At 37.8% G+C, this 26,213-nt stretch overlaps 1 long non-coding RNA gene across 3 annotated transcripts in view; it reads left to right on the top strand.

Annotated features, from left to right (window-relative positions):
- Positions 1–517: 517 nt before the first annotated feature.
- LOC124275440 overlaps positions 518–26,213 on the top strand; it is a 96,682-nt gene continuing 70,986 nt past the window's right edge. Inside the window, exons 1-3 of one of the 3 annotated variants that reach the window (XR_006898289.1) lie at positions 518–647; positions 1,443–1,590; positions 11,263–11,379. This is a non-coding gene — a long non-coding RNA (uncharacterized LOC124275440). Of the gene's footprint in view, positions 648–1,442; positions 1,627–11,262; positions 12,092–26,213 lie in introns of those variants that run through there. The other 2 variants (XR_006898287.1, XR_006898288.1) reach the window with 2 other exon arrangements.

Below are 26,213 nucleotides of genomic sequence, written 5' to 3'. Positions count from 1 at the left end.
TCATTTCTGGTGTCCCCGCATTGAACCCATGTGGGATTCGAACATGGGTCTTCAATGTGACGAGCGAATGCTTTCACCACTAGGCTACCCCCATGTGGGGACCCCACCGCCCCTTGTTTCAGAAGAAACTTTAAGACTGACCCGAAGTCATAGAACACCTTATATTTTCATGTCTCTAGATGTGACTGATTACCGTAGACATATGTAAAACATTCAGTGCTCTATAACTTCTATTTAGTATATGCATGTACCAATGCTGTCAGCAATCAATCGGTCATAACACGTTGTTAGTCACGATGACAGCATGTTTTCATGTTATTAGTCACTAGTGACTGATAAGACAGTTAGCAGCGGGACATACACGACAGATATGATAATTCATCAATACTAAATCAATACTGATGATTGTTTTATAACGATTCCATGCACAGTAAACAATCAGGTGTTGACAGAACTGCCAACTATGTCAACAGCTGTAACACATGTTATATTTGGGATTACACTTTGTCAATAAAGTACAGATTCTAGTACTTTTGTCGGGTTGAGTCCCATCCAGGATTTGAACCCACACCCTCAGAGCCAGGCACCTTTAAATCGCCAGCTGATACAAGTTCACACTTAGCTCATCAAATATTGCGTACGATTCAGTAAGTATGATTAGTAACTGACTGAAACTGTAATAGACAATGTGTCATTCATGAGTCATTTGATAAAGGTGTAGCATTAACTTCATCCAAGCTGCCTTTGCACATTTCATATGAACCAGATATACTCTATTGTCAGTTCAATGCAAATGCAATCTAAACTGTGTAGATAATATGTAAATTTCCATCCCAGATGTGTGATAACATCCATAATGCACGTAAATTTCAACTCATGCCTCGTCATTATCATGTTCATGGACACGCATGCATATACACAGGATTAATCAGCTGCCAGGCTGTTACAAGATTTATTGTCTGTCGGAAGTTTAATATAGACGATTTGCAATAACTAGATTTTATCTGATCTCATGGAACTTTTGTGTGGAATAATAGTTTGATATGTATTAACTCAACAGAATATGAAATGTATGTGAGTGTCAACAAAGTATAACATTTATTTCATTAACGGAACTAATTGACACAATGAACTGATCGAACTTTGTTAATATTTTAAAACAACAAGTATGTATGAATACACATGGTATTGTCAGTTATAGCAGCCAAAGATGGTATTAATAATTATAATTAACCTGAAATGGAGGAGACTGCAATCAAGGAAGTGGTCAATTTCAAACTGTTATAACGACGTAGACGAGAGACCAAAACTGATTGAAGCTAATGTTATTAATATCAGTACAAAATTGACACTTTGGACCAAATTAGGTCAATGACAACCGCCAGCCATGAAATAAAAGAGACCATTTTTTCATTTATCATTTTTGGTCATTAATTTTGCAGAATGACAGGATTTCAGGCAATCAGCCATAGCTGGATGTTCATGACTCATGAGGGATACTTTAGCTGCACCGGAGCACGTCTCGCTTGGCTGACTTGGCATCTGAGTCAAGAGCGACAATATCACCGCCTCATCATGTGACCGCTCAAGGTACAATTGGCAATTACTTCCGGGAGTTGTCAATAGGTAATTGTAGAACATCATAATGCCAGTCAGGGATGAAATATTTAACTTGATTGATTATCCCTTAATAATAAATATTGCATGAGGCTTTGGGCTTCCAATCAGTTTGGTCTAGCTTAAGTGCAAATTAGGGCCTATAGTAGTTCTTAGCAGATAGACACGGGAACCCGACTGAGATAATATTTGGAATGGACCTCGTTGCCCTAAGGCTCTCATAGACAAAGGATGAATGGATTTGCTCTGAAACTGAGCACAAGGCTCTGTGATAATCCAGTTGTATTGATACGTTGTATTGTCCAAAGTGTCACTCGCAGCTGAGGTGAAACGTTCTCATCTTTCAAAATGATATTTTGGTCAGATTATTTATTTTAAACAATTTTGAAAATTTGATAACATCCCTAATATCAAGTTTGTATTTTTTGTCAAATATTTTCAGGGTATTTGAATTGAAATCTGGACATGCTATGACAAGTATTCAATGTTCTATTGTCATATTGTTTAAAAATGTTGGTCTGAACTCAAAAGTGTAAAAATCATATTTATATTTATTAAGGAAAAACAATGTCAATGAGTTTTACACACACAAGAATATAAATTGATATTCCCATTGTAGCACTTTTTATTCTTTTTGATAATATTTTCAAGAAGATGATTTGAAGGCAATAATTCTTTGAAAATTCTTTTTCAAATATTATTTTGATTGTGTAATATAATAGACAGTATGAGAGAGACTGAATAATGTTGAGTGATTAAATTCACCTTTGGCTCCGAAAATCAAGACATTTGTTCAAGTTGACCCTTCTGATATCCAAAGACGATTGACATTTAACATTTAGACAAAACCTCATAAAATCTCATGAAAAAATATTAAAATGAAAACAATTCCAAAGCAAGTCATGAGACTGCAGAACAGAACATATGATCTTGAATCTCAAAAATATATCAATTTAAGGAGAGAAATGATCAGAACGGTCTCATGTTTTAATTAGCTGAATAATTCTGCTTTAAACCGAGACCATCACAACTGTAGCATACAAACGACATTGTGAATCATTCTTCTCCACAAACCTGATCCTGTAATTATCCTGATGGAAGCACCTATCATCTAGAAGTTTATACTACCAGCTTCATTCGGAGTAGTGGAAATGATTTTCGAAACATGAAGATTTATACCTGGCTTGACATTGTCCTGATGCTTGAGGGAGGGATGGGTGGGGTCATGGGGGGAGGGATGGGGAGGGAGAAGCTGTATACATGTATTTTTGGATCAATGAGTATCAGGTTTCCATCCTTGGTTCTCTGTAGTTATGGGAGGGAGAAACAGCTCTACTTGGCCATTATTTCATTAGTGTTGGGCAGAATTGTCAGAAGTTTGATAGACACTGGGCTGTATATTCCATTAGAACCCAGGATTAATTACTACAAGACATTGTCTCCAGATCTTGGGTATCGATGCTTATGGTAATTGGAGTGGTTTACAGATATTCTACCAAAACACAATAGCAAACGATGTTTTTCAAAAGTATTTTTAGTTAAGTGGAATAGAGCAATAGTTTTCAAACATTATGCCCAAAGAGTTATTTGTACTTCTCTATTGGCCTCATTTAGAAGTGAAAGACATATTTTGTAAATGTATTCGAAATATGAAATATTGGGCCCTAGATTCATTTTTTAGTAGTTTTACAGTTTGAAACTAAATTTAAAAGTACACTATAAAATATGTATACATTTGAATCAGTGAAGCACGGAAATGCTTGTTGGTCAACATACATGTTGCTAAATATTGACCACAGCTTTTAACTAAAATGTTTGAATGAGAAAGGACTCTGTTTTCAGGTTTTCAGACAATAATTTTGGCAACAGAGGTGAGTGAATGCAGGTTTTCATTTGGCACTAGACTATTTTAATAGAGGATGAGCTAAAGCTAGAATGTAATGTTGACTGCGTGGCAAGGCTGACTGTGTATCAATCAATCTCCATATTCATTCACAAACAACACCCCTGGGTTAGAATTGGTCTTCAGTAACCCATGCTTGTTGTAAGAAATGACTAACAGGAATGGATGGTCAGGCTTGGTGTTTTGGCTGATGTCATTGTACCCCAATTGTGTCTCATAACGTCAGTCACTGGATTGTCTGGTCAAGACTGACTGTCCCCATCATATAGTTGCTGAGTGCTGCCGTCAGTGCAACATTAAATAACAAACAATTAAACAAAAAACAAACATTCACAAACCCTCTCAACAGCCATGTTTTTCATAAAAGACTAACGGGATCGGGTGGTCAGGCTCGCTGGCTTGGTGGACACGTCATTGGTTCCCAATTGCACAGATCACTGTTGATCACTGCATTGTCTGGTCCAGACTCGATTATTTACAGACCGCCGCCATATAGCTGGAATATTGCTGAGTGCGGCATAAAACTAAACTGACTCACTCACCCACTCAACAGCCAATTTTGGAGGTTCCAGCATTGAATAGCTCTCACCTACTTTGGTAAAAGAAGTCTAAATGGATTTTATGGACAGCATTGGTGAATATGCTCATAATCTTAAACACTGGACTGTCTAGTAAAGATTTTATCATGTGAAGCCAACTACTACATACCTTGAACATTGTTGAGTGCAGTGTGAATAGTTTAAGTTTTAGCCAGCATTGAATAATTCACTGAGATGGTAATTTGACAGCAAGAAGACTAGAACCAGGGCCTAGATGTTCGAAGCTCTCTTAGCGCTAAGATAATCGTAAGTTAATGTTAATGTATAGCACTTACGACTATCTTAGCGCTAAGAGAGCTTCGAAAATCTAGGCCCTGGTCAAGAAACTGAAAGTCAGACAGAGGCACTTAACACTGAGCTACTACAGCATGAAGAGTTCATGTTGTTTTACATATCATGAGAATTCTAAGCATATTACAACATTTTTGCAGCAAGCAGAGCAACATTCTGTAAAAAAAGAAATGAATAGCATCAATAATACCTGTCATGAGGTATGTAATACAACACAACAGCGGGACTCACAGCAGCTGATATAATATATTGCTCAACAACAACAGAAACCTGATACTGAAATACCAGGAATATTCCCATTCTGTACAAAAAGAAACTAAATTGAGTTCTTGTAATATTACACGAAACATTTTTAAGAAATGAAGTATTCCGTTATGATGGTCATTATCAGTGTGTTTTAACCCTAATGTCACAGCATCTCTCAGATCACCATCTGTGCCCAAATAATTGTAAAATCAAGGAATCCAATACAGCTCAAAATATAGTTTTCCACATTGTTTTTCCCATTAAATGGAAAATCGTTGAATCGGAACTTGCATTTCTACACTTGGTGAACCGGGAGAAATGATTGGCACTCCTACAAGCCACTCTGCAAATAAAAATAAACAAATTACCTACCAAATTAGTGATGAAAGTATTTCTTCATCGTTATTCACAGTTGACTTGATTTGTATTTCAGGGCTTATATACTCAATGAGAAAAAAATGTGCCCATGGATTACTTCAGCGCAAATCTTTCTAAGCCTGGTAGATTAAATTATCACAGATGGTTAATAAGCACATAGCAAGGTATAGGTCTTTAGTAATTACTGTTAGTGAAATGGTTATTTCATCTAAAGGATTTTTTAAAGGCAAGGAACTTCTGTGAACAACATCCTTATCATGAAATGTTTCATCAACAAGTATTCGGGATGTGTTTGTAGGGTTTTAAACAAAAACAGAGTTGTAACTTAGGGATTAACTGAGTGCATGTTTGAAAGGTATACCAGAAGTTATAGCACCTGATGTGAAAATGACAGGAATTTGATACTGCATATATACACATGAAATGCTTCATTGTACATGTGAGACATGATACACTTGCAATGCTCAAGATATATACTGACTGACTGAGTTTGGTTTTACGCCGCTTTTAGCAATATTCCAGCAACATCACGGCGGGGGACACCAGAAATGGGTTTCACACATTGTACCCATGTGGGGATTCGAACCCGGGTCTTCAGCGTGACGAGCCAACGCTTTAACCATTAGGCTGCCCCACCGCCCCCTCAAGATATATACAGTGAAATGTGTCAACATATACATACAATGATGTGTGATATTGTATATATGTGCCAAGGTAACTGGTTGATAAACATGTTTTATGAGCCATGTTCTGTATGCTAGACATGTGATACGGGCTGAGAGGTACCATATTCATGATATATATTATATAACAATAACACCAGTCTTGAATATCTGATGAAACAGAAGCCATAGGGGACAAAAGGCAAAATAGTGGTGAAAAGTATACAAAAGGAAATGGTACCATGTCCTGCTCAGCTGGTAGCTATGTATAAGGAAACCAACAGAATATATCCTGCATGATACTTAGGGGATAACTGTACTGTGTTTGACGAATTGGGGACGTATACCGGTGGTTATATAGCCGCAAATTTAACGTTATATCGGCGACGCGAGTACAGTTATCCCCATTCTAATTCAACTCGTTTTACGCTGTTTTTTCGTGAAAGAAATTCATTATTTAAACCAGGTCAAAGTTCCTCTAGGTCAAAGGTGAATCATATCACTCCTTCAACTTACACCATCGCCAGAGAAAGTAGTTCCCTTTTCAAACTACACACGTTTATTATGTGCACACAGACTAAATTTTACAATGGTGAATAGATCATAGTATTATAAATAAAATGGACGGTATTATGATGAAACCGCCCTCTAGTTACAGAAATGAGCGGCCGCTGATTCCTCAACTACGGGCCATTATCAGTTCTGTTGTCAAATGACGTCATAGCAGGTGACGTCATGCTCCATAATGACGTCATAAACCTTGTTTCATGATCTAACAGTGTTGGGTCAACAGCCCGTTGCGAGTAAGTTGTTTGAACTTATAATTAAATTTATGATACTGTTTTGTCTTTTTTAACACAAATTCCACCCATTTTAGCTGGATAGGGGAGTTAATTGACCAATGGCTTCTGCAAATGACAATGTCCTGTGAAACAGCGTTACCCACATTGTGTAGGGATACATTCAAAGGTTTCGGTGAATCGGTTTTCAAATTGCGACCGTATATGCTGATTATACGGTCGGAAATTTATAGCATTGACCAATCAGAACTCGTGTTACATACCAAGTTGAATTAGAATGCATAACGAATGCCAGAAAGCTGTAATGCTGCATGATATATAAGTGCATTAATTCATGATATATGCATTACTTTGCATTATGTGTGACAAATATAAAATACTGCCTTATATATATATATATATATATATGTTCTCTGTGTGTCTCTGTGTGTGTATGTGTGTGTGTTCAATACTGCATGTTTGTTATCTACGGTCATTAATGCATTATGTGTGACAAAGATATAATACTGCATTATATATATAGATATGTTCAATACTGCATGATATATATGGCCATAAATGCATATGTGCATAACATTGCATTATGTGTGATATAGATGTAATACTGCTTTACATATATATATATATATATATGAGCCATGTTCTGTGTGTGTGTTCAATTCTGCATGTTTGTTATATACGGTCATCAATGCATTATGTATGATAAAGATGTAACACTGAATGCTATATCTGTACAATACTGCATGATATGTATATGCATGATTTACACATCACATCAAAGAGATGTGCTCATGTGCTGCTTCACATCACACATGTCATACAGTCAACACAAACTGCAATAAAACCATGACAATATTTAAAAGTCCATATCCTGAGACCACATGTTCCTGTCGCAGCTCCCATTCCCAAATCAATTACACCATTCCCAAAACAACATTAGGCAATGTCTATAGCATCCCTATACCCGTTAAGAAATGAAAACTCGAAATCAATATTTGTTTATGGATTGAAATGGGAAACATTATAAGATTTTATCACACTTTGATTGATTACCAGCATTTTGACAGGATATGAAGCCCCTTTCCACAATGGATCAAAGTGTCCTGTGAAATACAATAGGCCAGACCGTGTTATCAACCTGAGGACACATCGTCCAGACAGCCTGACAGGGAAAGTGATGCTATACCATGCTTGTCATTAAGGCAGAAACCATGTCTATATTCATGAATCATGTAATTGATCTCGGAGTGATGCAGGCTTTTTACTCATTACATCTTTCAGTGCCTCATTGATAATTGGTTCTGACAATGCCTAGACCAATTCGTTTTTATAATGATGCTATTTCAGACAAGATGAGGTCGAAACTAGCAGTCACATATATTACATGGCTTGAATTTGTCAAATTAAATATGCATTTTGGATTCTTTATATAGGAATTTATTGTTGCTGTTGCACATAATCTTGGATAACCGTTCATTAATTTTGAAACATCTTTAAGAAGCATGTTTTGAGACTGTAAAAGAAAGTGCTATAAATGTAAAGTGATAAAACCATCTCAGATTTTTCTTTGTTTTTGATTGTCTTTAATTCTTGTGCCAAAGGCACATAAAGACGTACATGTATGGCAACAGTCTGGCAACAACAAACAAAAACAACAGGAGAGTGAGTTTAATTCTATGCCAATTTTAGCAATATTCCAGCAATATAATGAAGGGGACACCAGAAATGGGCTTCACACATTGTATACATGTGGGGAATTGAACCCGGGTCTTTGGCATGACAGACGAACACTTTAACCACTAGGCTACCGCAATGCCCAGAACAACAGAAGATAAAGCACAGAAGTGACATAAACACACAGACTAATTAATAGGTAACAACATTACAGAACAGAATCCAAGAATGAATAAATGCCAAAATGGAAATCATTGAACAGATGGACTGATCACAAGATGAAAGATAGATTCATGCATGAATAAAACGAATATATGGATGTAAGTATGAATGAATAGATATATGCATGGATGATGAATCAAAGATGGAAATAAACAATGAATTGATAGAAGGTGAACATGTGTGGAATGAAATTGAAGGACAACACATGAATGGGTATACTATTACGGATATACTAGAAGGATCAAATAAATGGATAGATGGATAAATGCTTTGATGAATTATTAATAGATGAAGCATTCGAGCGGAGACAAACAAATGGACATACAGATGAAAGGATGATGGTTACACTTTTAAAGATTGAATGATGAATGGACAAAACGACAACCTGGAAACATAGGTGAAGGGTCATCTTGAGAAATGATTGAACAATCCATCCACAACCACTGAGGCAAAGGAATGAATGAAACTACATCACATCCATCAACAGCACACCATTCAAGCCTTTCTGACATTTTTAACTCAGCCATTTAATGGGTGAATTTCTCACAAGACATACCTCTCAATAGTCATAAAACATTACTTCATAATCCCTCACCTAGGTGAAAAGAGTCAATGTGGCAAAGCTAACGATCAGACCAGATGTACTTACTTTCCGACATCATTCCTCACTGATGCAAGAGTATTTCTTTTGGCTGTTCCAACGATCCCCCACGAGAAAAAATGCAATTACATGAGTAGGATAATACAACAAGGTGTTTTTCCTGCACAATCTTCGTGTTATATATATCCTGTGTGTTGGCAAACAGACTATTTTCTAATGGATATGAGTCAATGGGAAAGAGATCAAGGAGGATGTTTCTTCTGAAAGGGCAATGTTTTTATCCTGGGATTATTTTTCTTCTGAAAGGGCAATGTTTTTATGAGAATGTAAGAAATAGTTTGTGTAATTTATTTCATGTGAAACTCATTTGTTTGTTGTTCATTCATGGTTTGGATGTAAATCTGCAACGGGAATGTGAAAATCAGAACAAAGGATATGATTTTATGATGTGTGTATAGAGTCGAGTGTTTACTTTTACAATTTGAGTGAGTACTGTTATTTTAGGCCCCTTCTTGGTGCCTCTCTTGATATTGCCGCAGTCAAGCCATGAGCAGGGAACCTCATCTCCACACAGGTTCAGTGGGATAGCCTAGTGGTTAAGGTGTTGGCTCATCATGCAGAAAACCCCGGTTTGAATCCCAACATGGGTACAATGTGTGAAGCCAATTTCTGGTGTCCTGATATTGCTTTAATATAGCATAAAAGGGCGTAAAACTAAACTCACTCACTCATGTACACTCAATACTACCGAAGATAATTCCAACTTGTACATGTTTATTCATATTTTATGAAGTTATTTCATTCTCAGCATGGCGGTACTTAAGAAAGAGATTGTAATATATTATTTTTTGACTTCATGTTGTTCAAAATGTCATTGCCAAGCAATATTCAGTCTCAAATATTTGTCAAAACAGATTCCATTGGGCATGGTAAAATGGTGAAAATTATATAAATGAATCACTCACAGTGATTGTATGATATTCTGGAAGATACAACCATGGAATTGTATTGATTGTATTGATGACAAATTCCTATGAATGTGGTACTTATGTCAACTCGGTTATCTCGGAAGGAACTGATCATAGAAACACTCAGTTGAATCATGCTGTATCATAGTGGGCTCCACTGGCTAAGTTGATGAAGATGTCACAACCTTCACATCTTGAGCTGCATCCATTAGCAGCAAGAATGTTGTTTTCATGGGTTTGGATCCTATATTCAGTCTGATAATATTCCTTAGTCCATAAGCTCTTTGTGATTCTAAGTCTACATCCATGAACTGCAGCACTTTGGCATCCGTGAACTGCAGCACTTCGGGCATCTGTGAACTGCTGCACTTTGGGCATCCTTGAACTGCAGCACTTTGGGCATCCTTGAACTGCTGCACTTTGGGCATCCGTGAACTGCTGCACTTAGGGCATCCGTGAACGGGGCATCCGTGAACTGCAGCACTTTCCTTGAACTGCATCCTTGAACTGAACTGCAGCACTTTGGGCATCCTTGAACTGCAGCACTTAGGGCATCCGTGAACTGCAGCACTTTGGGCATCCGTGAACTGCTGCACTTTGGGCATCCATGAACTGCAGCACTTTGGGCATCCTTGAACTGCAGAACTTTGGACATCCATGAACTGCAGCACTTTGGGCATCCTTGAACTGCAGCAATTGGGCATCCATGAACTGCAGCCCTTTTGGCATCCGTGAACTTCAGCACTTTGGGCATCTATGAACTGCAGCACTTAGGGCATCCTTGAACTGCAGCACTTTGGGCATCCTTGAACTGCAGCACTTTAGGCATCCGTGAACTGCAGCACTTTGGGCATCCATGAACTGCAGCACTTAGGGCATCCGTGAACTGCAGCACTTAGGGCATCCATGAACTGCAGCACTTTGGGCATCCGTGAACTGCAGCACTTAGGGCATCCGTGAACTGCAGCACTTAGGGCTTTGCTTCTTGTTTATCCATGATGTAATGCAAGAATTGTTCCATACAGTGTTAAACCCTGCACACACTCACCCACCTCATCAAAATACTGATTGTTCCACTGCATTTGGCATTCAGGAATGGTGAACATTTTTATTTTTGAAAATACTTTCGTACATGTTCAAAACATTTTGATTGAGTTAAAGCTGGAAAATATGCCTTTAATTTTCAGTTTATTTGTGAAATTGTTTTCGAATATACATCTTTTTAAAATAATAGCTTTAGGATATTAGGCCTTTAAATTCCTGTTTGGAAGCAAACCTAAATCTTCCCACATGTGTTTCAGGGCTCCAGGAAGGACCATGTTGCCACCATGCCCCACCCCCTAGAGAGATGCCTCACTCCCTGAGATCGGTGCTTCTTGGCAGTGTAAGATGACATCAAAGTTGTGTCAATTATACAGGTCAGGCTCCAGGGAGTTAATGTGGACTCTTCATTATTTTATTTACCATACTTTACGTGCTGGCTAACAACACTTAAAAGGAGTTTTTTTAACAAAGTCTGCTAGGAATGGATAGCACTCATTTCATACCCTTGCACTAGATATCAGGACTTTGAGGTATATGTTTTAAGAATGCTATTTTTTATTGCATTTTCAAAATGCTTGTAGATGTTGATTTGGGAAACCACTTTTATGAGAACTTTGTGGTATTGGCTAAGATTGATGTTTTAATGTTGACGTCTTGAAAAAATATTGCAAAAAGCGACATGGTAGACGTAGTCGAAGTGGGGTGTTCTCTCACTTAGCACAAAATTGGAAATGATCAATTCCCACGTAGCCGGAAGGATTGAGACAGACTTGATTGGATGGGGACTCGGGGAATTCTCCAGTAGCTGCAGCAGAACCAGGGTGCTCGAGACTACATCTTGGGGTGATTTTTTTTTTGCAGAGTTATTCCTCTTTGATGTGTCTTGCTGTTGATGCCGTAGAAGTTTGTTCTTGTCAAACTTTGCATGTTTTTTTATCAAAGGATAAGTTTGGCTTACATCTAACCATAAATTGACTTGGTGTATACTGGGTAATTCTGAGATGAAATGATATTCCATTTTGTTTTGTTTACAAGTTATTTAAATACATGGGACAGTTCACTAAATTATAACAATTAACAATAATAACAACAATTGATATGTCATATTTCAACATTGGTATGAATAAAGAATTGATATCAACGTCTTAGTTGAAACATTTCTGTGAATGGATTTGAAAGTCAGAAAATACATCCAAGTATGTAAACACATATTCCTGGCTCTGATGATACAGTTGACAGTTTTGAATATTCAGCAGATGTAAAAGACCAACTGATTATGTAATGTATGTTCAAACAAAAAGCAGTAGTGGAAAAAGATTTGATAATAATTTTTTTAAAGGCTGATGCTGATTCCTCAGGCTTTAATATTGATTTGTTTCTTCTGAAGGGCTAATTAAAATGTGGTTCACAGTAAGGATGGGAAAGCCACATTAACTTGGTGCGCCTAGTGGCTGCACGAGTTGTATGATCCCCAGGGAGTTGAGATTGACATCAAGTGCTCGAGGGAAAAAACAAAGTGCTTTGAGTGAGTGAGTTTAGTTTTACGCCGCATTCAGCAATATTCCAGCTATATGGCAGCGGTCTGTAAATAATCGAGTCTGGACGAGACAATCCAGTGAACAACAGCATGAACATCGATCTGCGTAATTGGGAACCGATGACATGTGTCAACCAAGTCAGCGAGCCTGACCACCCGATCCCGTTAGTCGCCTTTTACGACAAGCATAGTCGCCTTTTATGACAAGAATGGGTTGCTGAAGACCTATTCTACCCCAGATCTTCACGGGTCCAAAGTGCTTTGAGCATGCATGTAGATGGGATAGACTATAGCGCTATATAAATACCCATATAAAAATAATAATAAGTGAGCTGACTGACAGTGTGTTGTCCACTGATGGGATGGATCATGCTATGAACCACTGGTTTGTGTGTCACACTGAGCATATCCGGCATACTTTCTGTGTATGGTAGGCCAGCAAACATAGTGAATCGGTAAACACTTACCACCAAATCTACCACCAACCCAAAGAATAGTGATGGGGACACAAGACCAAACCGCATGAATGAATTTGATAGTATCACATGAGGTGAGGTGAAATCGAGTTTAACACTGCATTCAGTTTTATAGTCCTGGCCTACTGAGATACCATGGCACAGTTATACATGGATACCCCAGTCAGAACAACACACTCCATACGAGCTGACCAGTCCTTGTTTTACGTCCTTAATGTCAGGCAGTTTGGTATGGTGCAGCCAGGAATAGAACCACGGACTTGCCACTCTCTGAGCAAATGCTCTATCCACTCGGCCACATATATGAAAACATATTACACTAAGATTGTTGAGTTTGAAAATATGATGTATCGTCATAGCAGGAATGTCATCATATCTAGGATGTCTTCCCAGGAATGTCATCATATCTAGGATGTCTTCCCAGGAATGTCATCATATCTAGGATGTCTTCCCAGGAATGTCATCATATCTAGGATGTCTTCCCAGGAATGTCATCATATCTAGGATGTCTTCCCAGGAATGTCATCATATCTAGGATGTCTTCCCAGGAATGTCCAGTGACAGAGACTTAAAACTTCATCATTGAAAAAGAAAATGTGGGATGGTGATGGTGGCCTCATGGTTAAGGTGTTTGCTTGACATGCCCCAAACTTGGGTTCGATTCCCTTTATGGGTGCAATGTGTGAAGCTCATTCCTTGTATCACTGGTGGCTGTCTTGTTTGAATATTTGAAGTGGCATAAAATATTACCCACTCATTCATTCATCAGATAAATGTCAATTTCAAACCAAATGATTGTGTTTTCGGTCCTGAAACATTATACAAGCCCTTGACAAACCATGGATGAAATATTTCATTGAACAAATTTCATACCTCCTAAATACCGTTATCACAATTCCCTTTACCAAGATAATCACAAATTGCCACTTCCATTTGCCACTGCCGAAGCTGCCCACATGCAGATAAACATAGTTTCTTATCTTGTGTTCATTTCATCCCAGAACAGCCTTAAGAGCATTACAAAGTTTGCTGCCAACAGAGGGTCAGCATGGGAGCGCAATTGATCACATCAATCAATATTTACACATGTCAATCACCTGTCACAGTATGGTCACCTGACAATTACACTAATCTCAGAGGAACAACATGCTAATTTAATCACGCATTATATGGCAACAGGGCAGATAGATTATCTACACAGGCCAATGTAATTCATTGGGAAGAATATGGCTGGACTTTATGACATTGTGTTGACTAATTTTACACTGATATGTCAGTGTTTTTTTCTTAGCTCCCAAGGATTTAATGTTGGAACAAACGTATGTCTTTACATGTAGCAGTAAAAGCCTTTCCATTGCCATAGCTGCTTGGGTTGTATCAAAGGCACATGAGTGTTATCAGGGCCTCTGGGCTACTTCATTCAAAATACTGACAAACCAGAGGGTCTGATGCTCCATTTGGGTACAAGATGTCTGTGCTGGCATACACACTCATTCTCAATAAATCGTTGCAATTGATATAGGCAGCTTTAGAAAAACCAAAGTATATTTATAATAAAGAGTCTTTCGTTTTCAAAATATTCAATACCTATTGTAACATTTTCCAAAAGGAACAGGATACAACTCGCTTTCAATTTTTCATCACTTAGCATCTCATTTGGGACGTAAATACCACATAAACTTCTCCTGAAATGTACGTGATTTGGGTTCCTATTGAAGGATTTGTGCTTTTTAACTATTCTTTTTATACATACACCTTTGGAAATGGTGTTTCTTATTACCACATATGTACAAAACACAAGAGAAATGATTTTCAAAACAACATGAGGTGTATAGGCTTTTTGGATTTCAGCACGTGTCTTTGTCATTTCTGTGAAATAACGAAAATAAAACATGAGTTAATGCAAGAGAAATGTACGTTACCTGTGTAGAAATGTACGTTACCATCGCTGTGATGACTACTGTTCCAAAGGTAGAACATAATTAGACAATAGTGGAGCTAATTCTTATTAAAATTATACTTGCCTTGAATTACAATTCCGAAATTACTATAACCATTGTCGTTTTAATCACGTTTTATCACTTTAACAAGCTACATTAATAATTCTAAGCATTTGTTTTCTAGAGCACTTTTCATTCATCACAATTCATCAGTAAATTCAAATATTTTTGACAAACGTGATTTCAACACAAAACATGCTTTAACCTTTAACATCACTATGAGTAATTTGCTTAACAATCAAGAAAACTATTCCATTTCATGATGTTTTAGCTGATAAGATTTTGGTAATGTATCGCTACCATCGGTAACGTACATTTCCCTATGTAGTTAGCAATTGAACATGGAGTGTTTGTTAACAAATGACAACTTTCATATATTTATGTATATTTACCGCCTGTTATGTATCAAAAACGTTCACGTTCGCTAAAATGTGGATATATGTTACTATTCTTTAACTCCCACAAAATACACCACAATTCAAACTTACTTGGAGTGCTTTGCAACTTCATAAATGTTGATCTTTCAACCTTCATTCGACGCCAACGTGACGTGAGAAAATGGCGTCGCTCTGATCACATGTCAGAAGCAAAGCTGTTACAGCATAAATCCGTGTTTCTCCAAGAGTTTCAGATTTATCAGTAACGCATATTACAGTAACGCTCATTACTAATATTCAGAATAAGTAACAAAACACAAAATTGCAGATGCTATTTTATTCAAATTTACACTGTTCATGACTTTCACATTCTAACACATTGAAACCACATAGTGTGCAAAATGTACAACTTTGTTTTCCTGGTATGTGGTAGGTAACGTACATTGCATTCTTATCCATAACCCTTAAGATTTTCACTTTTGATGTCCAATATTTTCATTACGATGATGTTTTGCTATATAATGGTCTTATTTACGGTTTTATCATTCACAAGGCAATATTATTACAACATTTAACAGTCTTTTTTTGTCATTCAAATGAGAGCATTTTCCTTATTCATATATGTTTAGTTGTTTTATGAAAAACCAAGCGACACAGGTATGGAGAGTAATAAAATGAAGTATCAGCTTTCACTGGAGCCTCCCATGAATATAAATGATTCTTTATATATTAGGGAAAATGTATTCACCTTAGTCATATGAGTTATTAATGTGAACACGATTTTAGAAATCTGCAAAAGCGTTCAATGTTGCCTGGCGACAGTAACGTACATTACAAAACTGGTCATTAAAAGCAAATTTGAAAAGTTTGAAGACAACAAGGAAAATCTAACTTATGTTGCATGGAATCATGAAGTTGTTGTGCTTTTATAAAACATACGATAACAAGTTCATAGCCATAAATTTAAAAGAAAACTGTCGGCGACAGTAATGCAACGATTTATTGAGAATGAGTGACAGCTTGTGAGTGAGTGAGTTGGGTTTTAAGCCTCTTTTAGTAATATTCCAGCAATATCATGGTGAGGACACCAGAAATGGGCTTCATTCATTGTTCCCATGTGGGAAATCGAACCCAGGCCTTTGGTGTGATGAGCGAACGCTTTAACCACTGGGCTACCAGGCCACCCTGGCATACAGCTAGAACAGTGCTGGAAATTATACAAATAAATGTGACAAAACCCTGTCCACAATGACACATCTACCCTGGAATTGTGTCCAGGTTTGTTGAGACAACTAACAGGATGGGGTGGTCAGACTCGCTGACTTGGTTGACACATGTCATCGCATCCCAATTGCGTATATCAATGCTCATGTTGTTGATCACTGGATTGTCTGGTCCAGACTCAATTATTTGATGACTACCACCAAATAGCTGTAATCAGAGACCATATAATATTATCTATTATATGGTCTCTGCTGTAATATTGCTGAGTGTGGTGTAAAACTAAACTCACTCACTCACTCATAGCAAAAATGACATCATATCTACAGTGTCTTCCCAGGAATTTCCAGTGAGGAAGAGACTTAAAATTTCAACCATGGAAAAAAAAATGTGCTACAGACTAGATACTACTATCTTCATGTGCTTCTTCATCAGATAAACGAGGGATGGTGAGGCGCCTCATGGTTAAAGTGTTCGCTTGTGCTCTCGGGTTGCACCAAAATGGTATACATCTGAGATCTGCATCACTAGAACACAAGTTGACATGACAATATGGATATCAAATACTGATAAAAGTGGCAGAAAAAAATAAACTCACACGCCCCTCTCTGATGGTGACAACAACCAATTTTATATGTCCTTCATGATAAGAAACATCTCTTTCTCTCTCTCTCTATCATTCAATAAATCATAAGAAACATGACTTTCTCTCTCACTCACTCACTCACTCACTCTCCCTCTCTGATGGTGACAACCAATTTTATATGTCCTTCATAATAAGAAACATCTCTTTCTCTCTCTCTCTATCATTCAATAAATCATAAGAAACATGACTTTCTCTCTCACTCACTCACTCACTCACTCTCCCTCTCTGATGGTGACAACCAATTTTATATGTCCTTCATAATAAGAAACATCTCTCTCTCTCTCTATCATTCAATAAATCATAAGAAACATGACTTTCTCTCTCACTCACTCACTCACTCACTCTCCTCTCTGATGGTGACAACCAATTTTATATGTCCTTCATAATAAGAAACATCTTTCTCTCTCTCTCTATCATTCAATAAATCATAAGAAACATGACTTTCTCTCTCACTCACTCACTCACTCTCCCTCTCTGATGGTGACAACCAATTTTATATGTCCTTCATAATAAGAAACATCTCTTTCTCTCTCTCTCTATCATTCAATAAATCATAAGAAACATGACTTTCTCTCTCACTCACTCACTCACTCACTCACTCTCCCTCTCTGATGGTGACAACCAATTTTATATGTCCTTCATAATAAGAAACATCTTTCTCTCTCTCTCTATCATTCAATAAATCATAAGAAACATGACTTTCTCTCTCACTCACTCACTCTCCCTCTCTGATGGTGACAACCAATTTTATATGTCCTTCATAATAAGAAACATCTCTTTCTCTCTCTCTCTATCATTCAATAAATCATAAGAAACATGACTTTCTCTCTCACTCACTCACTCACTCTCCCTCTCTGATGGTGACAACCAATTTTATATGTCCTTCATAATAAGAAACATCTCTCTTTCTCTCTCTCTCTATCATTCAATAAATCATAAGAAACATGACTTTCTCTCTCACTCACTCACTCTCCCTCTCTGATGGTGACAACCAATTTTATATGTCCTTCATAATAAGAAACATCTCTTTCTCTCTCTCTCTATCATTCAATAAATCATAAGAAACATGACTTACTCTCTTTCTCTCTCTCTCTCACTCACTCACTCTCCCAATCAATCAATAGATAACAATATGTACTGACATTACAGTCTTCAATAGGGTAAGAGGCTTGGTGTCGGTAGAGAACATCTGAACTGACACAGCCGAGATGATGTTTCCATGCAATTCTCTTTGTCAATTTCAATCTAAGCTACGTTGCATGTATAGCATCTTCTGACTGAACACTGACAGTTTGATTTACCTGGGCAAAGATTCACTTCCAGCTGATTGCTGATGCAAAGCTAAAGCCAATGTGAGATGAAAGAATGTGATCGCTGTATCAGAGTGAATGGATTTGCTATACATTTCCTACTTTGATCTATCAATAGATAACACAGTTACACTTACCTACACATCTTTATATGAAAGAGGTACTGACATGCAATTGACTAGGAAATAGATCCCCATGTTTGAAACGAACATCCTTTTGTAGGAATAAATCTGCTTGTCTATGTACAAAGTAAAGTCAGTCTTTGGGTTGAGATTAGATTGAGATCTGTTTCTGATCACTGGGCCATCTAATCAATCAGAAAACTATACTTTCTGATCACTGAACTGCCTAATCAGTGGTGAAATTGATCACAGGGTGTGTAAGTTAACCAGTCAAGTTTCCAATCAGTGAAGTGATCAGTCAATCAGTAGATAGTTCAGCCATGGTAATGCAATATAATGGCGATGAGTGCACTTATGTGGTTTTATTACTTTGCAAATTGATTTTCATATTTTGAGTTTTTATTAACATACTTTTATGTTGTGTACATGCATTAAATAACAAAACAGATCTTACAAGGCTCGTAAATCGAAGCTATCTTTTAGACATTACACGCAACATATATGCCCTGTGGGAAAGAGTGTATGTGTGAGTACAGCTGATTGACACATTAATGCATTGGTTGAATATTGGGAATACCGTAATTAGTGCAATAAACACCCTTCCCATCTCCATCCCACCAAGCTTTACACAGTTTGGGCATGCAGGTCGTCAATGGCAGACCAATTTGCTGTGCAGTTTCTTCCCTTGGGCAGGAAACCAAACTATGATTGTGGGTTCAAGTCCCAGATTATCCTAGTGGTTAAAGCGTGTTGTGTTGCTTGAGCTGTCGGACCCGTGAAGGTACGGGCTAGCGTGAACCTTCAGTAACCCATTCTTGTCATAAGAGGCGACTAACGGGATCGGGTGGTCAGGCTTGCTGGCTTGGTTGACACATGTCATCGGTTCGCAATTGCGCAGGTCGATGCTCATGCTGTTGATCACTGGATTGTCTGGTCCAGACTCGCTTAGTTACAGACTGTCGCCATATAGCTGAAGTATTGCTGAGTGCGGTGTAAAACTACACTCACTCACGCTCTCACTCTTGAGTTGCCGGCATGTCGTGCTCATGGAGTTTACCAAATCTCTGAGACCTGCATCGCTTTGGGTTTTCCTCCCCCCATCAAGCTCACCATGTTGTAACTGGAACACTGTTCAGAGTGGTGTTTAACCCATCCCAGTAGTTAAAGTGTTTGATCGTCATGCCAAAGATCCGGGTATGATTTGACAAGTGGGTACAATGTTTGAAGCCCATTCCTGGTGTCCCCCGCCATGATATTGCTGGAATATTGCTAAAAATGGCGTAAAAATAAACTCACTCACTCACTTATTCATTTATTCCATTCAACTCATCCACCCACCCATCCCTCACCACTTGACTTAATCTTGGATGATACTTTTATATGTATTGCTTATGGCTAGTGCAAATAATTCATGCATTTAGCATATACTACCTTGGATGGGTTTTCTAAAATATGGTAGGAAACACCATGACTGATGACTCAAAGTATGGATGTTGGGAATCAAGCTCTGAGACTCTTGTACAATAAGCAGAAACTCTACCCATGCACTTGGCCAGCACCACTGGTGAACTAGTTAAATATTGATTTTAGTGATCTTTTCATTAATTATATTTATTCAAAGTAGCTATCAACCATTTCATTTAGATTCTTCATAAGGGGAAATATAATCTTCAGAATTGGAAAGATTTCTCATCAGTTTTGTCCACCAATGTCTTTGATGTAATGGAGTTCACTGCACTCAATAACTTGTACTACACTGCAATCATCATCACATGGAATATATCAATCAAGGGTGGCAGATTTGACATACACATGTTCAAATGATAGTGTTATTGGCCAAAATCAATGTGATCGGATACTTAAGCATGCAGCTGCAGCTTGTACATTGTGTAACAGAGTTAGACACATCGTGACACAATTTGCAGGGCGTTGCTGAGGCGGTTTGGAAATAACTTTCCACACGAAAGTGTGAATTGGTAATACCAATAAGATAAGTTTTTTCCTTCACAGCTTTGTTGCTTTGTGAACCAAATGACATTAGAGCCTGATAGGTTGGGTGTGTCAGTTGGACTGTGGAGTGTTTGATGGACCTGATTATGGTAGATTTAAGCTACAGACAGATGTGCATGCACATGCTACAAGGTTCAAGGGGAAGGATGAAAACTTAGATGTAATAAAGAGTGTGACATAGGACTAAACATGTAGAAAGCAGTGTCACATAGGCCCAGACATGTAGTAAGTAGTGTGACATAGGACTAAACATGAAGTAAGCAGTGTGACATAGGATCAAACATAGTAAGTAGTGTGACAAAGTGTCAAACATGTAGTAAGTAGTGTGACAAAGTGTCAAACATGTAGTAAGCAGTGTGACATAGGGCCAAACAGTAAGTAGTGTGACAAAGTGTCAAACATGTAGTAAGTAGTGTGACAAAGTGTCAAACATGTAGTAAGCAGTGTGACATAGGCCCAGACATGTAGTAAGCAGTGTGACATAGGACCAGACATGTAGTAAGCAGTGTGACATAGGGCCAAACATGTAGTAAGTAGTGTGACATAGTGTCAAACATGTAGTGAGCAGTGTGGCATAGTGTCAAACACGTAGTAAGTAGTGTGACATAGTGTCAAACATGTAGTAAGTAGTGTGACATAGTGTCAAACATGTAGTAAGCAGTGTGGCATAGGGCCAAACATGTAGTGAGCAGTGTGGCATAGTGTCAAACACGTAGTAAGTAGTGTGACATAGTGTCAAACATGTAGTAAGTAGTGTGACATAGTGTCAAACATGTAGTAAGCAGTGTGACATAGGGCCAAACATGTAGTAGGCAGTGTGACATAGTGTCAAACATGTAGTAAGCCATGTGACATAGTGTCAAACATGTAGTAAGTAGTGTGACATAGTGTCAAACATGTAGTAAGCCATGTGACATAGGGCAAAACATGTAGTAAGCAGTGTGACATTGGACCAAACATATAGTAAGCCATGTGACATAGGACCCAACATGTAGTAAGCCATGTGACACAGGCCCAGACATGTAGTAAGTAGTGTGACATAGAACCAAACATGTAGTAATCAGTGTGACATAGGACCAAACATGTAGTAATCAGTGTGACATAGGACCCAACATGTAGTGATCAGTGTGACATAGGACCCAACATGTAGTAAGCCATGTGACATAGGCCAAGACATGTAGTAATCAGTGTGACATAGGACCCAACATGTAGTAAGCCATGTGACATAGGCCCAGACATGTAGTAAGCAGTGTGACATAGGCCCAGACATGTAGTAAGCAGTGTCACATAGGCCCAGACATGTAGTAAGTAGTGTGACATAGGACCAAACATGTAGTAAGCCATGTGACATAGTATCAAACATGTATTAAGTAGTTCGACATAGGCCCAGACATGTAGTAAGCAGTGTGACATAGGCTCAGACATGTTGTAAGCAGTGTGACATAGGCCCAGACATGTTGTAAGCAATGTGACATAGGCCCAGACATGTACTAAGCCATGTGACATAGGCCCAGACATGTAGTAAGGAGTGTGACATAGGACCAAACATGTTGTAAGCCATGTGACATAGGACCCAACATGTAGTAAGCAGTGTGACATAGGCCCAGACATGTAGTAAGCCATGTGACATAGGCCCAGACATGTTGTAAGCAGTGTGACATAGGCCCAGACATGTAGTAAGTCATGTGACATAGGCCCAGACATGTAGTAAGCAGTGTGACATAGGCCCAGACATGTAGTAAGCCATGTGACATAGGACCAAACATGTAGTAAGTAGTGTGACATAGGACCAAACATGTAGTAAGTAGTGTGACATAGGACCAAACATGTAGTAAGCAGTGTGACATAGTCCTAGACATGTAGTAAGCAGTGTGACATAGGCCCAGACATGTACTAAGCCTTGTGACATAGGACCAAATGTGTAGTAAGCAGTGTGACATAGGCCTAGACATGTAGTAAGCAGTGTGACATAGGCCCAGACATGTACTAAGCCTTGTGACATAGGACCAAATGTGTAGTAAGCAGTGTGACATAGGCCTAGACATGTAGTAAGCAGTGTGACATAGGCCCAGACATGTACTAAGCCTTGTGACATAGGACCAAACATGTAGTAAGCCATGTGACAATGGACCAAACATGTAGTACTACTATGGAAGGTACAAAATTGCATACACCTGGTTCAAATGGTAGCTAAAAATGAAATAAGCTGAAAAATGGTTATCCAGTGGTATTGTATTTGATATGGACAGTTATGTTATGGACATGCATGCTATGTTTCAGCAACAATTTTCAGCCAAGTAACGTTTTTATACAGATTGTAATTTTTTGGTCTAATCTAATTTTCAAACATTATCTTAAAAGTCTCTTTTTAAGGGTTTGTTACAAAAATTAATGGCATTAGTCATTTTTGTGTTTTCTTTGATAGAAGGAATTGCTTAATAATTACAAAAAAAGTTCCAAAATTAATGACTAAATGGAAGGATAATCAGAGATCCTGCTGTGAACTCTCTCATCAAAAATATTAAATATCTTAACTGTTGGATCTATTTCATGTTAATTGAATCACTAATTACAAAAGTGAAATAAGTGGCAGTAAGACTTATCCTAATTCAGGCTTTAAGAGCCATAGCTAGGATTCTATGCAGGAGGCTTTCAAATGAAATAATTAAACCTCAGGTGGGAGGTTTTTCCTGTAATTGATGGTACGGGTGGGGTGTGCCTGATTATGTCCCCAGGTTCGAATGCCCGATAACTACACCTGCATGCCCAGAATCAATACTGTCTTTGACAGACATTGACAAGCACACATGACACACCTCCAGTGTCACCTTGACCTTCAACCCAAATCCAACCACAACCCTGATCACAGTTAATGAAAACTGCGGTTGTCACCAATTTCTTAATTATTATAATCGTTCAACCCTCTTATGCAACCACTGCTAATTAACAAGCACTAAATGAAATCATCACCTAATACATTCAACACCGGTGCACTTAACCATCTGCGATATCTTAAAAGTTTGATTTTTTTTCAGTTGTCTCCCTTTACTAGCAGATGGCTTGATGTCCATGGTCAAAATCCCTTTGATGGTTTTATCAAGTTTTGGTCATCTGTAGAGGCCTATTATCAAGCCATCAAATACAAGAATGTAAATGGACTTTTGAAACTGCAGATATCAATGCATTCCTGGGACAGTCAACATAGCTCTTGAATATTGATAAGGCTTGATAACAGAGATTAATGGGCAGTCCGGGAATAACACATTCTCCTCCTACTTTGCATAAGGAAATATCACTTAGTCATTTATGCATAAAAACATGTAGTTCTAACACGTTAAAAACATCTTTTACATTAGCTATGTGACAAATTAAAATGACAGGGATTTAAAATAATCCTTTTTTCAATGGAACTCTTACTGACCTCTTTCCATAATATTCTTTCTTCCTGTTTGTCTTTCCTAGAGGAGAAGGCTAGCAGCATAACATAAAGGTTCATCATGGTTCTCACTCACTCACTCACTCATTGCTTATATTCTGAGTAACCTATCCACTTGCCCCCTCTTATTATCCTTCTCACTCACTTGCTAAAACATTAATAATGTCATTCACACACTCTTTTTTAAACATTAAAAGAAAAGTGCATTTATTCATTCATTTGCAATATGAGTTCTCACCTAGATACTTAAAAAAATTCAGATTGTTTCAAACATTTATTTTCTTTTAAAATATTTTTCGAAGAAATTGAAACTAAAATATTGAGAAATGTTCTGAAAAAGCAAATATTCTTTTATCAATGAAAATAATCCTTTGATATAAAAATGCATTTGAACGTTTTTAGCAAGTTTGAAACCAAATCAATCGCTTTCAATGTTATTACAGTTGTGAAAGAGCATATTACGAACTAGATTAATCACAATCACTAAGCTGAGCCATCAACTCTGTGTCAGGCGAGTGAAAGATCCCCGAAAGGGCTTGCTCCAAAACACCAGTATCACACACAATTCAGCTTCCGATCGTGAGAATAAGGGAAATTTCATCAGGAAGGGAGGGGGTTCCCATTTCATCTGCTCAGAGTTGGTGCCGTGTGTTTTCAGTATAAAGCCAAGCATGTATGAACTATCACATTATCAAATAATCCTTTCCTCTACTCACATTTAACACTATCACACAGAAAAAGGGGCTATTGATCTTGAGCCAGGGCTAGTATTTCCCCATGAAATATGGATATTGAATGATCGACAACGCATTGGGAATGTCCGGACAGGTTTAGCAGACAAACTAGCAGAAACCAATAGTTCGACTTTTTCTTTCACTGTAGTTTGGTCATGTTTCATACGCTTTCGATAAATCTTAACTGGTGTCTAATTACGTCACGATCGATAGATTTGTGTCCTCCCTGCTGAGACCTCAGTGTCGTGGTCCGCGTCACTTTAGGAAAAAATGACATCACGTTATGACTCATCTTGCAGCCAAAATGCGCGAAATTGTAATGTTTTGCTAAGAGCTTCTCGGTAGGAAGTTGTCGCTCATCCAAACCCGCATTTAAATGTGGGTATTGATTTGGCCAGTCGATAATACTCCATTTACATTAATCTTCAACAGAATCCATCCTCGCATTTCAATGTCAGACAGCAGTGTTATTAGGCCCTCAGATTTCTTATACCCTGGGGACATTCGAAGGATAGCGCGTCCTCCATCGAGCTAAATTAATTAGGACCTATAAGCCCTATTAGCTATTGGGTACTATGGGTTATGATGTTTTTTAATCTTCTGACGGCTCGAGAAAATAGAGACGAGAAATTTCCCCCGATTTGCAATTATTTCCTGGTTGGGAAGATTTCAAACGCTTTTATGCACCTGTGTTTCAGGCTTAAGCTTTATTAACTTTGTAATCATTCTGAAGCGGCATTGCAATGCAATAACCCTTAAGAGAAGGGTGGCATTACGAAGGTTTGGGTTTTTCAACCTCTTTTCTTTTATTGTTATTAAGAAAAATTAATGGTTTTGCAGCTAATATGTCAGACTTTGTCAATTTTGTCACATCTTTAATGAAATTGTGAACCACAAATTTGTATCACTTTTATATTCTTAACTGTATTTTTAATCAATTCTCTTTCTGTTCTTTAAATTCTAAAATAAGTTTTATTAAATACTTTCTTTGCTGGGAGGACGATTGAATATAATTTGCATTTAAAGTTATTATGACTCTGATATTGTTTTCTTTCATATTTGACCTTTTCAAACTGAAGTTGTTAAAATTAATATTTGAGTAATGAAGAATTAATAAATTTTGATGTCAGTACATATTGCGTTTTGGAAAATAAGAAGAGAAGAAATTATACTGGAACTTTTGATAACGTCCAGAGTTCATGACATTTACGTCATTAATGAATTGTAGATTTACCATGGCATAGTTCCTGCTATTTACGCTACAGTAGCCCTCTCTTTGCCGAAGTTATGACGCTTGTAGTACTTTTCTCCTGCATGACAGATCACAATACACATTTAA

This window comes from Haliotis rubra, unplaced genomic scaffold, assembly GCF_003918875.1.
Source record: "Haliotis rubra isolate DU_JTF1 unplaced genomic scaffold, ASM391887v1 Scf2, whole genome shotgun sequence".
Taxonomy (NCBI): domain Eukaryota; kingdom Metazoa; phylum Mollusca; class Gastropoda; order Lepetellida; family Haliotidae; genus Haliotis; species Haliotis rubra.
This window is presented reverse-complemented; position numbering and strand designations above follow the sequence as displayed.